The sequence below is a fragment of the Anas acuta genome, chromosome 9 (genome assembly GCF_963932015.1).
Source record: "Anas acuta chromosome 9, bAnaAcu1.1, whole genome shotgun sequence".
NCBI classification, from domain to species: Eukaryota; Metazoa; Chordata; class Aves; order Anseriformes; family Anatidae; genus Anas; species Anas acuta.
The window spans coordinates 25,728,172-25,745,136 of record NC_088987.1 but is presented as its reverse complement, the minus strand read 5'-3'; the positions used below and the strand labels follow the sequence as shown (position 1 = coordinate 25,745,136).

General features: G+C 41.4%; 1 long non-coding RNA gene across 1 annotated transcript in view; it reads right to left on the bottom strand.

Annotated features, from left to right (window-relative positions):
- The window catches only part of LOC137861208 (uncharacterized), a 49,661-nt gene extending 34,297 nt beyond the window's left edge, over positions 1 to 15,364 (bottom strand). The window contains exon 1 of the long non-coding RNA XR_011099472.1: positions 14,733 to 15,364. This is a non-coding gene — a long non-coding RNA (uncharacterized lncRNA). The remainder of the gene's footprint in view (positions 1 to 14,732) is intronic.
- Positions 15,365 to 16,965: the final 1,601 nt, after the last annotated feature.

Here is a 16,965-nt window from a genome sequence, read left to right as displayed (position 1 = left end):
CTATATTAAAACGTGCTAATGGTTCAAACATGCATTCAATCCTATGTTGAGTTTACAACAACTTCCCCAAAAAGCTATTTTTGTTTAACCATCTGTGGCCCAAGCCCTGTACCCCACTCCTGGCCACTTTTGAATGGGACCAAGCACCATGATCAGTGCCTTGTTTTCTTTGAAGGCAAGCGAGAGCTACCTCATATGTATGCCAGAGCAGAACAGGTGTCACCAGGAACTGCCAAGAAGAGCCCAGGGCTCCTGTAAGGCAAGCAGAGGTGACATCTCCAGTGACAAAGAGGCACAGAGGCATAGCGCTTCTGAAAGGTGCACCCTGATTTCCACTGCACTCTGCTGAAGTCTAATATTCTCCTTCCGCCTTGGCACCTGGGAGGTATTTGTCTGCATGTAGATTGCAAGACGAAAGATTTTAATGTTAAATGTTGCTTTGCAGAAAATCAGTCAACATTGATGATGTTTTCCAGGATCGCTTTTTTTCCATATATATTAACATTGTGCCTCACATTTCAGTGACTTTTATTCAAACTTCCTTCAGCTGAGTTGCAAAATGTTGTCTTTGTCCTTAAGACCATGACAGAGAACTTTATCTGCATTCAGATGCCTACTGGTTTGTGGTATTTCAATAATAAAACAGCAGGACTGAAGGCTCATGATGAGAAATCTGACTAATTACCTGTTAGATGATAGATGGTTGTAACTCGGCAGTGCCAGTCACTGAAAACAAAACACTTCTAGATATCAATCAGCTTCCTGACAAATTAAATTTCCATCACATTCAGCGGACAATAAATGTGAATTTTACCTCAGCAGCTATATAGCTTTGACTTTTAACTTTCCAATATGCATAATGATATTTTAATAAAGTAGAGATTTTTTAAAGTAAATTGGTATTTAAATACCTGACATATTCATATTTCAGACTTAAAGCTGGTGGAAAAAATTAATATTGTAAAGCTGTCTTGTGGTCTACTGCAGACAGCAAAGGTGTACTTAATAGCAGTTTTCCTGTTTTCTCCATATATTTTTATTTAAGACCAATTATTTACAACACTTGTAATGGATCTATTCACCCTCTTTTTCCATCACCTTCTTCATCCGTATGCCAATGAGTTGAGTGCAGATTCTACACACAATTCAAAAAAACAAAATGTCCACTTATCACCATGATATATCAGCATGTGGACAAAGTTAAAACAAAGAGGGATTGAAACATGGAAATTGGGTATGGGCTTGAAGAAACACCTCTCTTTCTTTCCACATAGGGACCAATTGCATTGTCAAAATCTGGAAGTTGTGGATAAGCTTGTCCAACTGAGAATGAATCAGAGTCCACTTACTTGTCCCGCTCTACTCTGCGCTGGTGCGGCCCCACCTCGAGTACTGTGTGCAGTTCTGGGCACCACAGTATAAAAAGGACATGAAACTGTTGGAGAGTGTCCAGAGGAGGGCTACGAAGATGGTGAAAGGCCTGGAGGGGAAGACGTACGAGGAACGGCTGAGGGCACTGGGCCTGTTCAGCCTGGAGAAGAGGAGGCTGAGGGGAGACCTCATCACAGTCTACAACTTCCTCGTAAGGGGGTGTCGAGAGGCAGGAGACCTTTTCTCCATTAACACCAGCGACAGGACCCGCGGGAACGGGGTTAAGCTGAGACAGGGGAAATTTAGGCTTGACATAAGGAGAGGGTTCTTCACAGAGAGGGTGGTTGCACACTGGAACAGGCTCCCCAGGGAAGTGGTCACTGCACCGAGCCTGTCTGAATTTAAGAAGAGATTGGACTGTGCACTTAGTCACATGGTCTGAACTTTTGAGTAGACCTGTGCGGTGTCAAGAGTTGGACTTGATGATCCTTAAGGGTCCCTTCCAACTCAGGATATTCTATGATTCTATGATTCTACTCTGTTACAAATCAGAAGAGGTCAATCACGGTGTCTTTAATATCCAGATCAACTGTGTGAGATGAGAATTAGGCTCTAGAGGTTGTCACCTTTTGTCACATTGGACACAATAAAAAGGAAGCTAAGAGGAAACGTTAGCATTGCCCCCACACTGTTATTCGCATCCTGATATTGCAGCAACAAATCATCCCGATGAATGACCCACTGCCCCATGCATCATATATGCCTGGAACAGCCATAGCAGGCTCCGTCCCAAACATCTAAATCTTCATATATTGTGGGATACAAATTCAGATAAAATCATTCTCTGTGCTTAATGACTGGTGGCATCAATAGAACAAAAAGGAAGGGCAGCTAATAATACATGGTTTATAGTTGTAGTTAAAATGTGGTCTAGAGCACTGTGGCTTTCCCATTCTATTTTACTGCATCAATAAATAAATAAATACATAAATAAATAAATATTAAAAATGGCCCTTAATAAAATTGTCCTTCTTGGAGGTGAGAACACTAGGTGCAGCAATTTCACTGAGCCCCGTCAGCTGCCTGTGGTGAAGCACAGCTCCAAGGAGCAGTCATCCGCCCTTGGTGCAGGAGCTGCGGGAGTTTTGTCCTTGGGAAATGGGATAATTATTAAGCAGGTAACATCTGGGACCTGTTTCTCTCAAAGAACATCAGGGAAGGATAACTGTGTTAGTGTAAATGACTGTTGAGGGTTTGCAGGGCTGGCCGCTGGCCTGTGTGTTCAATGTGATTGATTGGTGGATGCTGGGAGAAGCCCTGTGTGCTCATTTCTCCAGACCAGAAAGAGCCTCAGCCTTCATCCAGATCCGCCCTCAGGATCCCCCACTCCACAGTGTGTCTCCAGGCAGCTGCTGGACCAGGGATAGGCAGAAGACACCAGGGGACCACCTTGCCCCAGATGTGAAGTGGGCACCCCATGGAAGGGCATGGTGGCTTGGGGAGGTCTGCGCTGGAGGTGAGCCTTACCTCAAGGTGCATAGAGGTGCAGGGGATGAAAGGGCAGAGAAAATTTCACTGGAGTAAGAGTTTAGCCAAGAGAATGGCACAGCCATTTCTCCTTAATGTGGGTTTATTTCTTCCCAGATCACACCTCACCATCTTACAGCAAGCACTCTGGGAACAGCCATCCGAGCACATGCCATAGTGTGCAGGGCTCCCAGGGCACTGCAGGTTGCACACATACAGATCAGATTTGGCTTCCTGGTGTTATAAACATAACTGGTTTTACAATGGAAGCTGTGGTCAACTTGCCTTCCAAACCACATCCCTTGCATTTTGCAGATACTTGTTATTATCCAGTTTGCAGCAATATATGTCATTGTTTCTGATTTTTCACAAATTATTTCTACTTTGTGTTAAGAAGGATCTATTTTTTACTACTACTGGGGTTTGTCTCTTGCTTTGTATACAGTCAGGCTATCACTGTAAAAGGCGCCAATATATCTGTGAAGTAATAGCTTTAGTAAAGCAGTGAAAAATTATATTCTTAAAAACAAGTTATTAAAGATTATATCAAACTGCATGCATGTATGTACATATATATACACACATATACATATATATATGCAGGTAATCAAATGAGAACAGTTTATAACAGTTTACATCTTTTGGAAGACAATGATGGTTGTAACAACAAATTCTTCAGTTTCTGAAACCAGCAATAAATGACCAGTCTCACATCTATATACTATATGTAATTACATATGTATTGAAGACTTTATAATGATTTTTTTCTTAATCAAACCACTATAGTGGAAGTCTACTTAGGCTTTTCTTAAAGCAGCCTGATATCAAAAGATTTCAAAGGACAAATGTCACCTTTAAAAGCTAACATACTATTTATGATTTTTAATGGCAGAGGTATGATTTAGCCTGTTTTATTACAGATGTTATAAATGATGTTTCATATAATATTATTCTCTCATGGCTTTCTAGATAGAGTTTTCACTGGCTTCATTAAAAGCCCTGAATGTAAAACAGCTGCAGAACCATGAATTGGGTCCTGGCTAGTGAATTCACTTTTTTTTTTTTTTTTTAAATCATTTGACATGGCAACATGGCAACTATTTAATTACAGTTATACAAGAACAATAAATAAAAATCACATGACCTTATGTTTCATTAAAATAAAATCCACTTATTCTTTTTAACTAAAATGTCATTTCCCATTTATTTTCCTGTGATGTGGTAGCCAGTGCCCAATTTTTAGGCTCAGTGCACAACAGTGATAAGGTCAAAACCTGAGACAGGGTGATGTGATTAGCCCTGTCCTAGGCTACCTCATAAAAATGTCTGCCACAGCACATGCTCTATCATGCAGGAAAAATTGTTTACCAAAGGGTTCAACAGAACAGAGTTATATGAAGATGCATAAGGTGCTACCCTTACTTTTTACAGTCTCCTCTCAACCAACTTGTACAAGGGAGGTGTAGGAGGAATAAAATAAAATAAAATAAATAATAAAAAAATAAATAAAATAAAATAAAATAAAATAAAATAAAATAAAATAAAATAAAATAAAATAAAATAAAATAAAATAAAATAAAATAAAATAAAATAAAATAAAAGTAAAGTAAAGTAAAGTAAAGTAAAGTAAAGTCAAATAAAGTAAAAATAAAAGAGAGAGAGAGGTTTTAAAATGCATAAATAGAAAATAAAAGTAGGCTCTCTAAAAAAAAAAATCAAAAATTGAGGTGGGTGGTCTGACAGCTCAAATAACTGTAGCAGATGACCTTATGAAGTAGATTCATCAGCCCCGTAATACTTGTGATATGAAATATTCTCCCAGCTTCAGAACAGGCACCAGCCAAACAAAACCTGATCTGAGGAGGTTTGGTTCACAGAGGTCTCCATTCTCCGTTAAAATAGGTGGGGTTAGAAGCATCAGTACCAAGCACTAATATGGCACCATAGACAGAGACTTTATTTATCATGCAGGGAGTGAAAACAAAGCTCTCTAATATATTTATTAGTAAAAGGGAACAGAAAAATCTAGTACGGACAAACTGCATGTTCCCCACGTCTCAGCTGCCAGGACTTCCTGCCCTCAGGCTTAGATATATCTATCTGGTTATAATTCAGTAAAGTTGTGTGATTTCAAGCCATTCCAAACAAACAATGCATCTAGGATATCATTTAAGAATGTCCTGACAACGTAATATTTCACATTTCAGCTTAAAATAAAAGATGGAGATGTTAATTAAATGCTTTGACAAAGATAAGTTGTTCTTCTCAGAAATTGTTTTTATTAATTTTATTTTTTAAACAGTTTAAGTACTGTAAAAATTAAAATGATGACAGTTTTATCCATATGAAATTACTACAACGTGTACATCACTGGGAGAGAGAGAAAAGCATATGGAATATATATATATTCAGAGCTTGATTGTGCTGTTTCTTTGTATTCAAAGGCCTCTTTGACTTCACTGGAAATTTTACATATGTGACAGTTGCAGAAATAAGTCCTCAAATTGTAGAGAAATCAAATTTCCATGTTAAAGAGACCCTGTTTCTAATTTCACTCAGAAAAATCACAGATTTTCATAGGTCCCTCCCCCATCTTGTTATTTTCCAGCCTTTCTAACATTGGGACTTTTTCTAAGTGAGGGATACAGATTTTAAAAAAATAATAATAAAAATTAAAAATAATGAAAGGAAGGAAGGAAGAAAGACTCTATCTCTACCAGGGGACAAATGTGCCATTGGAACAAGTGTTTGGTGTCAAGTGCACTGTCAGGAGTAGAGAGAAACATGGGGTTTTTTGCACCCCAGTGCTCAAAATAAAATATTAATGGCAGCATTTCCTGAGAAATTAAATTACTAGGAAAAAAAAAATCAAAAAAATATGCAATTCCACTGCCTTGTTGAAAACCCTCACACAAATTATGGTAAAATTAATGTCCTTTTGTATTCAGCACACATGCTTTATGACCTTGAGGGATACTCCCATGTAAATGTCTGAGGTTTTCTTATTTAGAAATAGTCGTATTTTACATGTACTCAGTGGCCAAGAAGAGCACAACCAGTAGCTAGGTTTGAGTGGCTGAAAGTCAGTATGTTTGCAGCAGTCGTGAGATGATGTGGCATCTATTCAGTCCCCACTTAAACCTCCAAAATGATTCATCTTTACTGAATCTTGAAATGACACAAGTACGTGGATGCCAAAGCTTTAAGTCTGGTTTAAGCTAAGCCAATTTGTCTCCATCTCCACTGACAGACAGTTGGTAGGACTTAGCACATGATGAGGGTTCCCTTTTTGTTGCATATTCAGCCATTAGCAGTGACTCACTGGCTGTTGGGTAACTTCCATTCTCACTAACCTGAAAATAATAAGAATCAAGACCCATTCTAACACTGGTCCTCCATACGTGGTAAATCTGTCTACTATACCTCTAAGAAGAATACGACCATCTTAAATATAATTCCACAAGTTTCTGATGCACATCAATGTGAGTTAAACAAAGAAAAAGAAAAAGTTTTCTAGATTACTACTGTTTCAAAAAGCCAATCACGATGTGAAGGATGGAAACATGATGGCTCATGTCTCTTGATTTTTTATTACTTACATTTAATTCTATCTGGAAAACCAAATACAAAAATTTCAATGACCCGCCAGCAAATTAAAAATCCTAACACATTTTATACACATTAAAATTATGTTTCAAGATATTTAGTAACATCCCACCAGCCTCATAAGCAGTAACAGACGTAGCCCTCAGCCTGAGGAACAGGCTTGTTCCCACTGAGACTAAGGGGCTAAAACTTTCCTTTCTCTGACAATAAGGTCACCAAGAAACCAAATATTTGGTACCAAAATATTTGGTACATAAACCTGAAATTGGTTGGATAATGTTAAATTTGCATGTTTAGCTTCTTGTAAAACACCAGTGCACTCAAGTAGGGTCAGAGGAAGTGTCTGCCTCCTACTCCTACCTTTACAAGAAGAACCTCTCTAATACTGTTACTAATAAAAAGCTATACATAAATATCTTTCTCAGTCATATTTTTTTCCAGCAAGCTTTTTAACTGTTGTCTCCCATATTCAGTTATAATTCACTCTGCTAAATTTGAAGGACAGTTTTGCAGAACTGATGTAAACATGATTAAATCTAGGTCCCACAACAGTATAATAAATATTTATCAATATTGTATTAACCTTTATGCACTTCCCAAGATTAAAAAAAAATAATAGCTAAATGAAACAAATTTGTTACAGTGGTAACAGCAACACAATTATGGTTAGCAGCCTGTCCCTGCTAACATCCAGACTTCAGCTCACAATAATATAAAACTCTTGACAGACCATTCATGTCTCAAACTTAAAAGATAAAGAAAAAAGAGAAATGGTTTTAAAGATTGAAAGTTTATGGAACTACAAAATAACAGATGAACTTGTGGAAAAGAAAACCAAACATACAGTGAGAAATTTAAAAAAAAAAGAAAGAAAAAAAAATGCACTTTTTTAAGGAATGCCAAGAAATGAAGAGCCTGAGGGGATGTTCTCCTCCAAGTCAAGAGTCCAAGCTGAGCTCAGAAGAGACAAAGTCCATCCCGTGGACATGAAATGCATGATTACTGCTGGGTGGCAAGCAGTGCCTGATGCCAGTGATGGACATTTTGGGGGGATCCACTGCCTTCCTAGTAAAGAAACTCTTACTCCCTGACTTGTTACTAGGCTTTTCACCAGAAACAAAATGAGTAAAAGACACTGTTTGGTTTTATTTTTGTCAATGCATTTAGTGCTCTGGTCTGACTGGGCTTGCTCCATGGTCTGGGGAAGGAGGAAGAAGGGGAGAGAAAGAGGAAAAGAGAGGTTTTCTTTGGCAAGTGATTGAAAGCAACCAAGTCAAGGTCCTCCTCTGACCTGCCAGGATGAGTTTCTGTCTCTTCATCATCTAAGGTGCTGAGTAAGAATAAAACACTACAGCCGCCTGGCTGCGACAACCTTCTCAAGGAGCTGCAAACCCCGCCCCAGCCTCTCCACCAGCCTGGACTGGGCTGGCCCCGGGGACTCTGGGATGTTCTTAGGGATTATCTCTGAAATGAGGTCACTCACTCAAGGAAGAAGCACTCCCTCATCTTCTCACAAAGGATTTCATCTCTGAGTGCTACAGTGGGGTCTTTGGTTAATAAAACATTTTTTTTTAAAAACCACATTCCATAGCTCCATGTGCTAGCAGCCAATGAATTACTAACATAAATAATTAAATCTAATATATGGTTATAAAAATAAATGAATAAAGTATATTTCATTATGCAGTATCCTTGATTTTTATGGTGTTTGATTACTCACTAATTTGCAAAATGTGGTAATCTGCAATATGCATCCCGGTCATTAGCGAAGTCATACTGTATTTTAGTCAACAGGCTGATGAACTGACATGTTGCACCAGCAGTCAGTGCCCCTCCTAGAAGAGAAGAAAAAATTAGAGGGCCTGATTTCTCTTTTTATAAAAGCCAGTTTGCACTCAGGCAATGAAGGGTAACCACTGCCGCAGAGAGGCCTTTAGTATAGTATGGTGATACAAGTGACCATCAAAGAAAATAATAATGACCAAAGACACTTCTAGGTTGTTGTTGTTGTTTGTTTGTTTGTTTTTTCACATATTTTATCTTCTGTTACCTCCGATTAAAACTGCTGAAAATATCTAGGTGCCATCCAGAGGATAAATATACCTCAGTATGGATCAACAGCATAAGTTCCAACGCCCAATTTTGAGAAACATGTTCTCCTGCATGTTTGTTATCATTGGCACTGCTATAAATAAATGTTAAATCCTCTTCAATCAAAATATGGAGTACTCTAAGGTTTCACTTTCATCAGGTAACAATAACACCTCTGGGAAAACATTGTCTAAATAATAACATATTTAGTATTTGACAAAAACTATCTTATAAAATACTTTGTTTTAATTCCTGGATGATTTGCATAATAGATTACAACAGCTGCTATAATCCAGAGTTGGATTCTTTTTTTCTTTTTCTGAGAAGTCTTTGAATCTTCTAACACAATAAATTTTTTTTCCAGGTCTTTTTTTTTTTTTTTTCATGTCATGAGAAAATAGCTGCACATATTTTCCTAGAACCACACTAGCTATTGATTTCAGCTCAACAAAAGTGGAAGAATTCATAGGTCATTTCAAAGTCACCTGTTGAACTAAGGTTCAAAAAAGAAATATTCTGTCTTCACCAGCCCAGAACCTGTGCAGCCTAGAGGGCAGTGAAAAGGCTTTCCAGGGCATGGGTGTATGAAGTGCACAGCCAGAGCATGGCTCCTGTCCTGTCTCCATAGCTGTATTTCAGCATTTTAATGCTGAGTTTCTGAGTTCCTTCTCAGGCAAAACTCCTCCTGAAGCAGCACTGGGCCCTTTGTTTAATTTCTATATATGTGCAAATTTTATTTGGGGATGAGCAAACAATTAATGTATTAAAATGTTCCATGGGACATTCAGAAAGTTGCCGTGAAAAATTATTGTCACTGCAGAACTGAGATTATGCTTTATAGAATTATCTCATACAATAGTATAATGTAAATGCCTTCATGTTGTCACTGTCTTTTTGCAAATCTCTAGAGATTTACAGCACCACACATTGGAGCAAGACTATCTAATATTTATAAAGTTTCATTATTTTCATCTACTTGGAACAAAACCTATAGACTTACATGAAAGCCAACGTGATGTGTCAGAAATAGTAGTGTCCACTTGCAGGATTTATAGCAGTACACAAAATGCAGGCAGACACAATACCACAATAATTGCAAGCTACCAAACAGCTGCATGGCATTTACTCAAAATACTTTATGCATTTAGCACACTTATTGAGCGGAACTTGAAATAGGCTCATTGTTTATTTGGGCATGTCAGAGGGGAAATTTTGTTTCTTTACTAGACCTACAGAATATAAACAGATCTGAACTGTAAAACCCTTTCATCATCCTTCTACAGGTAAAAATAAAATTGCAACTAATGACAGCTATGGCTGGGGAAAAATTAAAAGAGCAGAACTTTCCCTACAGTTTAAGTCCTGCTTGGAGGAGGACAGTCAAATGGCTCTTGCATATCTTTCATATCAGAAGTGAGTTGTTTACAGCCTTTTGAAATGCTTTGGATTTCATATGAATATTTCCCAATTTATGACCATTAAAAACTATGAGAAGGCAGCTTTCAGACTGTTGCTGTCGACCTGCATGCAAACACTGCACTAGTAGTAAAACAACTTCCTTGTAATCAGTGTGGCCTTAAAATACGTGTCCAAGCTTCATAAAGAACATAGTGCTGATGTCAATGAGAATTTTGCCAGATTAAGAAAAGAAGAATTTGGCCTTTTCTCTGTGACTTCTGACAGCACTGCATAATTTCGTGTTTTAGGATTTTTTAATTAAATGTGTTGTTCTTCAGTACACAATAGAACTTGAAAGCAGAAAGCATCTAAATATGAACTAAAGTTTGTAAAGGAGTCTGGAAGGACTTTGTGACTGAGGGGAGAAAATTAAAAATTCCACTGATAGTGAGCCTTGCTAGATAAGCAAGTTAATGTATTTCTTAAAGGGGTGGGTTTTTTTGAATAGCTGGCCTTTTTGCTACAGTCAATAAATATCATGAGAAGGAGAAATACGATATTAAGCAGGTCTGATCCTAAACTTATGGCTCCAGTGGGAGCAGACTAAACACCATTTATAGCATATCCCAATAGAAACATTCCATTTGCTATAGTAGTGCTTACTGCAACTGAATTCTCCTAGCAGAAAACAGTATTTTCACGATCAAGTTCCAATATCAGCAGGGAATTAATTATTACGTTATATTTGTAGAATGGGGAGAAGGGTGGGGGGCGGGGGGGGGGGGGGGGGGGGAGAAGGGGGCAGGATTGCTCCTTCATTTCTGTTACTCCTTGGCAAAAAAGATGACAGAGCTGGTAATCTGGTCAAATTTTAACTTGTAGCCATGTGTCTGAAATAAGGGATTTACTGGAGAGGACCAGACCAGTTCTCTTAGGAAGTTGCTGCATTTATACAAAAGTACACCTTCATATAAAAGAACAGGAGTTTATGAAATACTCTGAAAGGAATCAAGACAAGGTGAAACTTGTGTGCAATTTCCACCAACTCTGCAATACCAATCTGACCTTACTACGGGTACTTACATCCAAGCACAGGTCTTTTTACCCCAGAGATGAATCAATAAATTTTAAGTCAGATCAAGAATATTACCTGCTAATAATGTGCAGGAAACCAAAGCAAAACTGGAAAGAGATGAAAAGTGCTGTACCTGTACATTTATACTGAGCCTGAAGCCTGTTCCAACTCAACAGGAGTCTCCCATTGATTTCAATGTGTTTTGGTTCAGTCCCTTATTTCAGATCTCCTGTGTTCCACCAGCTTAATGTAGTTACACCTCCTGGTAGCCTCTCTCCCCTGCTTCTTACAGGAACATTTAACAATTTGCTGTATGATAAAAATGGGGATGCACGAACCATGTTGTATATTAATCAAACATACAGACTGAGCAACTCCTACAAACACCGCAGCAGAAAACTAATCCAGCATAGAAAAATACTTTCCTTTTAGTTTTTAAAAATATCCCAAGCATCTTAAACAAACTAATCAGGCAATTGTAAGTGATCATGTTAGGTATATTCACTTCAGTGAAAGTCCTACTGCAAGTGGTAATGGTAAATAAAAATAAATAACTGAATTTACTTGGATCAAAAAACCTGACTGATACTAAAATTGCCAAACACTAATAACCTGCTTCACTCACCTGCATGAAAGATAATGATTTTGATTTAAACAGACGCTTGCATTAGCTGTGTAATTGTACTGTAAACCCACTTCTTAAATCAAACATGCTAGTAATTAAAAGTTGAAGGGTTCAACAGCTTTCAGTAAGGCAAAAAGTCACAAGGCAAACTGGAATAATTAAACAGACATATTTATAAATATGAAAAAATATCTTAAGTGCTGTGACATGACATTTACAAATTACTGATTTATCAATAACATGGTATTTGCTGTGTTTCCTGATTTATATTGCAGAGTCGGTGGAAATGCGTTTCTAGTTGGCACTTGCATTACCTACCAGGTGAATATTTTCTGAGTATTTTCTAGATAATAGTTCTTTTAGATAGTAAGCAAAAGCTACACTTGCTCTGTTCAGATATTTTTTCTGATGTACAGTACTTTAAAACCTAAAATTTCACTGTAACCACCCTTCATTACGATGTTTCATGCTGACTTCGGTGAAATCCTCACCATTCAAGCATCAAGGAAAGATGAAATTTTAAATGAAAAATAATACGTATTTGCAGAAAAAAAAAAAAAAGTTTCAGAAATATTACATCTAGTCCAAGTTTATTTCTAACATTTGAGTTTCTTATCTCTCTTGGCCTGCAACCTGCTGAGGTATCTTATCAGGGTAGCTGTTCCTTTTTTTTTTTTTTTTTTTTTAATTTCTGTGAATTTTTAGCAAAATCTACTAGAAATAAAATGGAGAAAGAAATATAAAGCGAGACCTATGTGGGCTTTTTATCAATTTCTGAGGTGACTTCTACACTGTAAAATATTCACAAAAAAAAATAAAATAAAATAAAATTGGAAGCTTACAGCATTCGGTTTTGTATTTTTTGAATAGAAGCAAAGTGTCTGGCACATCATTCATTTGCTCCTGGAAGGTGCAGATTTAAGGATATGTTCAGCTCTGCTCTAAGTTTAGAAAGTTTCAATATAAAAAGGAAGTATTCCCAAAGTCCCTGCCCTCTAGCCTCTCTTTTAGATAATGAAGATTCTGAAAGCATTGCTCGACACAGACCGACTGAGGAGGAAAAAAAAAAAAAAGAGGGTGGGGGGCAGGAAAAATGACAGAAAAGCATATGCTTTTGCATTTCTTCTGCGTTTATTCAGAATTATATCCATGTGTGTGAAACAGCTAGCTTCCCAGCAAATTAATGGTCTGATGATTCAGGGAAATGTCGAGCTAGGTTCTTAGTTGTAAAATGCATGTAAATGAAGAAAGGGGTGCACGGAGGTGAATCTAGTTTGGTAGGAAGCACATTTTTCATAGATTAAGTATTAATTTAGAAACAATAAGCTCCTAATAAAATGCCAGCGTAACAGCAGTTTTATTAAAACACATCTTCAAATAAAGGATCGGATTCTCTCGGACTCAGCTGCAGACCGCTGAGGAACCTGAGCAGAGGCATCATTTATTAGCAGAGGCGACTCATTAGAGGGGGAGATTGCTGTCGGCTGGAACTCACTCCTGCTTCAGAGGGAAGTTTTGCCTAAGCAGCTCGGGATCAGCCCCTCCGCCGCTCCCCTTCCCCTTTCCGCCTCCGCTGCAGGGAGGGAATGGCTCTCACCTCTTCCAGCGGTGAAAAAAAGTACTTTAGCCTGCACTTGGAAAACGCTCCGTTGTCTCTAAAACAGCAATACCCTGGCAAGCCTGCGTGAGCAGAGCAGCAGTGTCCGCAGATGCTCAACAAATGATCGGTTAAAACCCGAAACTCGGTTTCTTTTTTTTTTTTTTTTTTTTTCCTCTTACAGCAACTTCTGGGGAATCAAGCCCTCTCCAGAGTTTACCATGCCTCCTTGTCATGTGAGTAACATCCTGCCCAACTTTACACCACCAGCTCCGCCAAACTCCCTTCCCCGGCATCCCGGGGGCCCGCGGAGCCGAGCCCTGCTCCCGGACCCACGCAGGCGGAGGAGCCGCGGAGCGCCCCCGCCTCTCCTCTCCCTGCGGCCGCGCAGCTCCGGCCCCGCCACCCCTGCGCGCCCGCGGACCCTTGAGCGGCGCGGGGATGCCGGGTGTGGGGCGTCGGGGTACGGTCGTCGGGCCGCGTTCCCGGGGGCGCGCCTTGAACTTGGCGGTGCCCTCCCGCCCCGAGCCCCTCCGGCGGCCTCTCGCCGCCGCCTCGGCTGCGGGGCAGCCCCCGGCTGGCTCCTTGCGGGGGGAGCCGGCCACCGAGTCTCGGTTCGCCCGGAGAACTAAAGGGGCTAATGGATCCGGTCCTCGTTTGCGAGAGGTCTCCTGCTAAATTATGTCAGCCAAAGGTCAGCCGGACTCTGCGGTCCTCTTCATTTTCTTAATTAAAAAAAAAAAAAAAGAAGGGGAGGGTGATGAGGGAGGGCGGGGGAGAGAAACCAGCAAGTTATTCAAATTCAACCTCATCTGAATAATCGTGAATTTGATCCAGTCAGAGTTGCAGACTATACATTAAAAAATAAATGTCCAGGAGGCATTCACTGTAGTTGATTTATTTTTTATTTTTAATATAGAGGTTCTGAAAATACAACATCTCTCCAACTCCTCCCCTCAAAGATGGAGTGAATTTTCAGGTATTGCACAAACCTCGCAGAGTGGTATCAGTGTGTCTGCAACACTTACGCTGAATGCATGAACCCCCAATCGTAACTGTATGTTCACAAAACACATATGGCAGCAGCATTCTCTGTATAGTTTGTTATGGTCTGGTGTGTAATGTAAATATAAAGATCAGACCCAAAACACAGGCTCATTCTCCCAATAACAATTAAAAAAAAAAAAAAAAAATAAGGTTGCTTTGCGAACTTAAAAAGAATGACTTTTATGCCATGCTACTGTCTGAGCCAGCAATGATTATTTGGTCTGTTTGCTCCCATTCAGAGTTAATACACGACAACAGTTTTACTCCGTGCTGCTTGACGTGAAACCACTGGGGTTGGGCAATTCTGTTCCAAACAAATACAACTTCTACACCCATCCCTGGGACAGCGAGCCGAGAGCTGAGCGAGTTTTGCAATGGAGAAAAGCATCACTTACCACGGCGGGGATCTAGATCTCGGCAAATGCTGCCAGTAGGTCTGAGAAGTGAAAAACTGGAAGGGAAGTGCAAAAGGCAGAAAGTTGGAAAGGGGATTTGTGTGTGTGTGTGTGTGTGTGTGTGTGTGTGTGTGTGTGTGTGTAAGCCAGAGGGAAATGCGAGCACAGCGCTCCCTGCTCTCCCTGGTCGCCGCCAAAACAAAGATCCAGGAGTTAAGGGAGCAAAGCTGTGCCAGATCTATGCATACAGCTCCTCAGGGCCAAACCTCAGCTTCTCACTCACTCCAGCTAGCGACAAGGGTTAATGCTCCAGAGGGACAGGCTAGCCGGCTCCTGCCACCATTGGCTAGGACAGAAAGCAGGTTTAAGGTAAATTCACTGGTGCTTTGGAAGTTACAGCGGGATAAATTTAATTTGGATTAATAATAATAATAATAATAATTAATAATAAGAAGAAGAACAACAACAATGGGAATAGAGCCCATCTTGGTCCAGTTGGCTAAAAAGTGCCGGCGCTGCTTCCTCCCCTGCCTCGGCACCAAACGCTCCCGTTCTGTCCAGACAGCAGCCCTGCACCCGCCCGAGACCCGAGGGAACCTGGGGAGCTCTGGAAATACAAAATCGGGACGAATTAGGGAAGAGGGACGGGGGTGTTGTGGAGGGAGCGTCGCAGCCACGAGCACTGAGTGCAAAGGTTCAGCCTGGCACTTCGAGGAGATCAACAGTTTTCTGGGGAGTTAAAGGATGGATGGGTTGCCATGTGGCTCAGGTGTGTGCCACTGTCTCCTTGAACGCCCTTTGCGGCCCCTGCAGATACCGGGGAGCTTCCTTCTTGGCCAAAGGGAAGAAAATGGAAGAAAGAAAAAAGCTTAGAGAGAAAGAGAGAAAGAAAGAGAGAAAGAGAAAGGAAGGAAGGAAAGAAGGAAGGAAGAAAGAGAGAGAGAGAGAGAGAGAGAAGAACAAATCGTGCCTATGCGTTCATACGCATCTGTGTAAAGGTTGGAGTAAGCGGTGCCCGCAGTGCTAGCCCGAAGCGAGCTTCCACTTGCGGGAACTGAGGTCAGGAAGCGCCCTCTTTGAAATGAGCAGGCGACATGACGGACTTCGGCTTTCTTGTCCTCTTGTAGTTGGCTGGGGCAAGCGGCGAGCCTCGGCCTGCAGGCAGGGGGGCAGAGGCGCTCCAGGTGTTGCTCCGAGACGCTCGCCGGGCACCCACCGTCGGGCGCGCGGTTCCAGGCGGGCTGCGCGGCCGCGGCCGTGCCCAGGTGCCCCCTGTGCCCGGCTCTGAGGGGACAAAGCAAAACCCACCTCGTTAGCAAGACTGAGAATCACATTTCTGATAACACGGGATGTAATTTCGCCACCGTACAAAGGGTTTTACAATCACTTTGTGCCGCCGAACAATGAGTGCTGGGAATTATTACTATTTGTTTAAAAAAACCCGCAGTCTGCAAACGGAATAAACGCCAAGCCCGTGTGTTTGTTACTCGGATGTATCATGTGATGTCGATATATCAGCAATAAAATATGATGGGCCGGACGGGATAATGAGATATTACCAAGACGAGAGAGGCAAAAAGGAATCCATCACAATAACCTCTCTCCCTTCCCACGAGCCCCTACTTTTCTGGCGAACGCGCCACTTAGGGTTTCCCACGGAAGGCAGCAGCTCGGCCCGCGGCCACCGGAGCGCAGAGCTGCCGGGGGGGGGAGGGCGGTGGTCTCCTTAAAGTGTCCCTCAAATTACGGGGTCGCCCTCACCCTGCGTGCCTGGGAGGGGAAAGAAGGGGTGAGCGCCTTCCTGGGCACCCCAGTACGGGTAGGGGGAGGAGAGAGCAGGGCAGGAGCAGCTCCAGCCGGGCCGGGATGCGCAGCAGTGCGGCTCCGCTCCCTTGCGCGGGCGCGATTACCTTCCGCGGGCAGCGCTGCTGCGGGGAGGGTCATAAATATTCAACAGCACGTGGAGCCTGGCCGCGGGGCCGCGCATGCGTCGCCGGGCTTACCGCCGGGGTGCGCGCACACCCCGCCATTGCGCGCACATGCACAGCCCCCGCACACGGCCGCGATTTCTAGGAACCTGCCCCGGCCTCGGCCCCGATCCCGCAGCCGGCCTCTGCCCCCAGGACTCCTCCGAAAGGGGCAGCCTCAAACACGTGGCCGGGCACTTTGGGGAGGGAGGGTCTGGCTGATGTCTTTATTATTATTATTACTACTACTACTACTACTACTATTT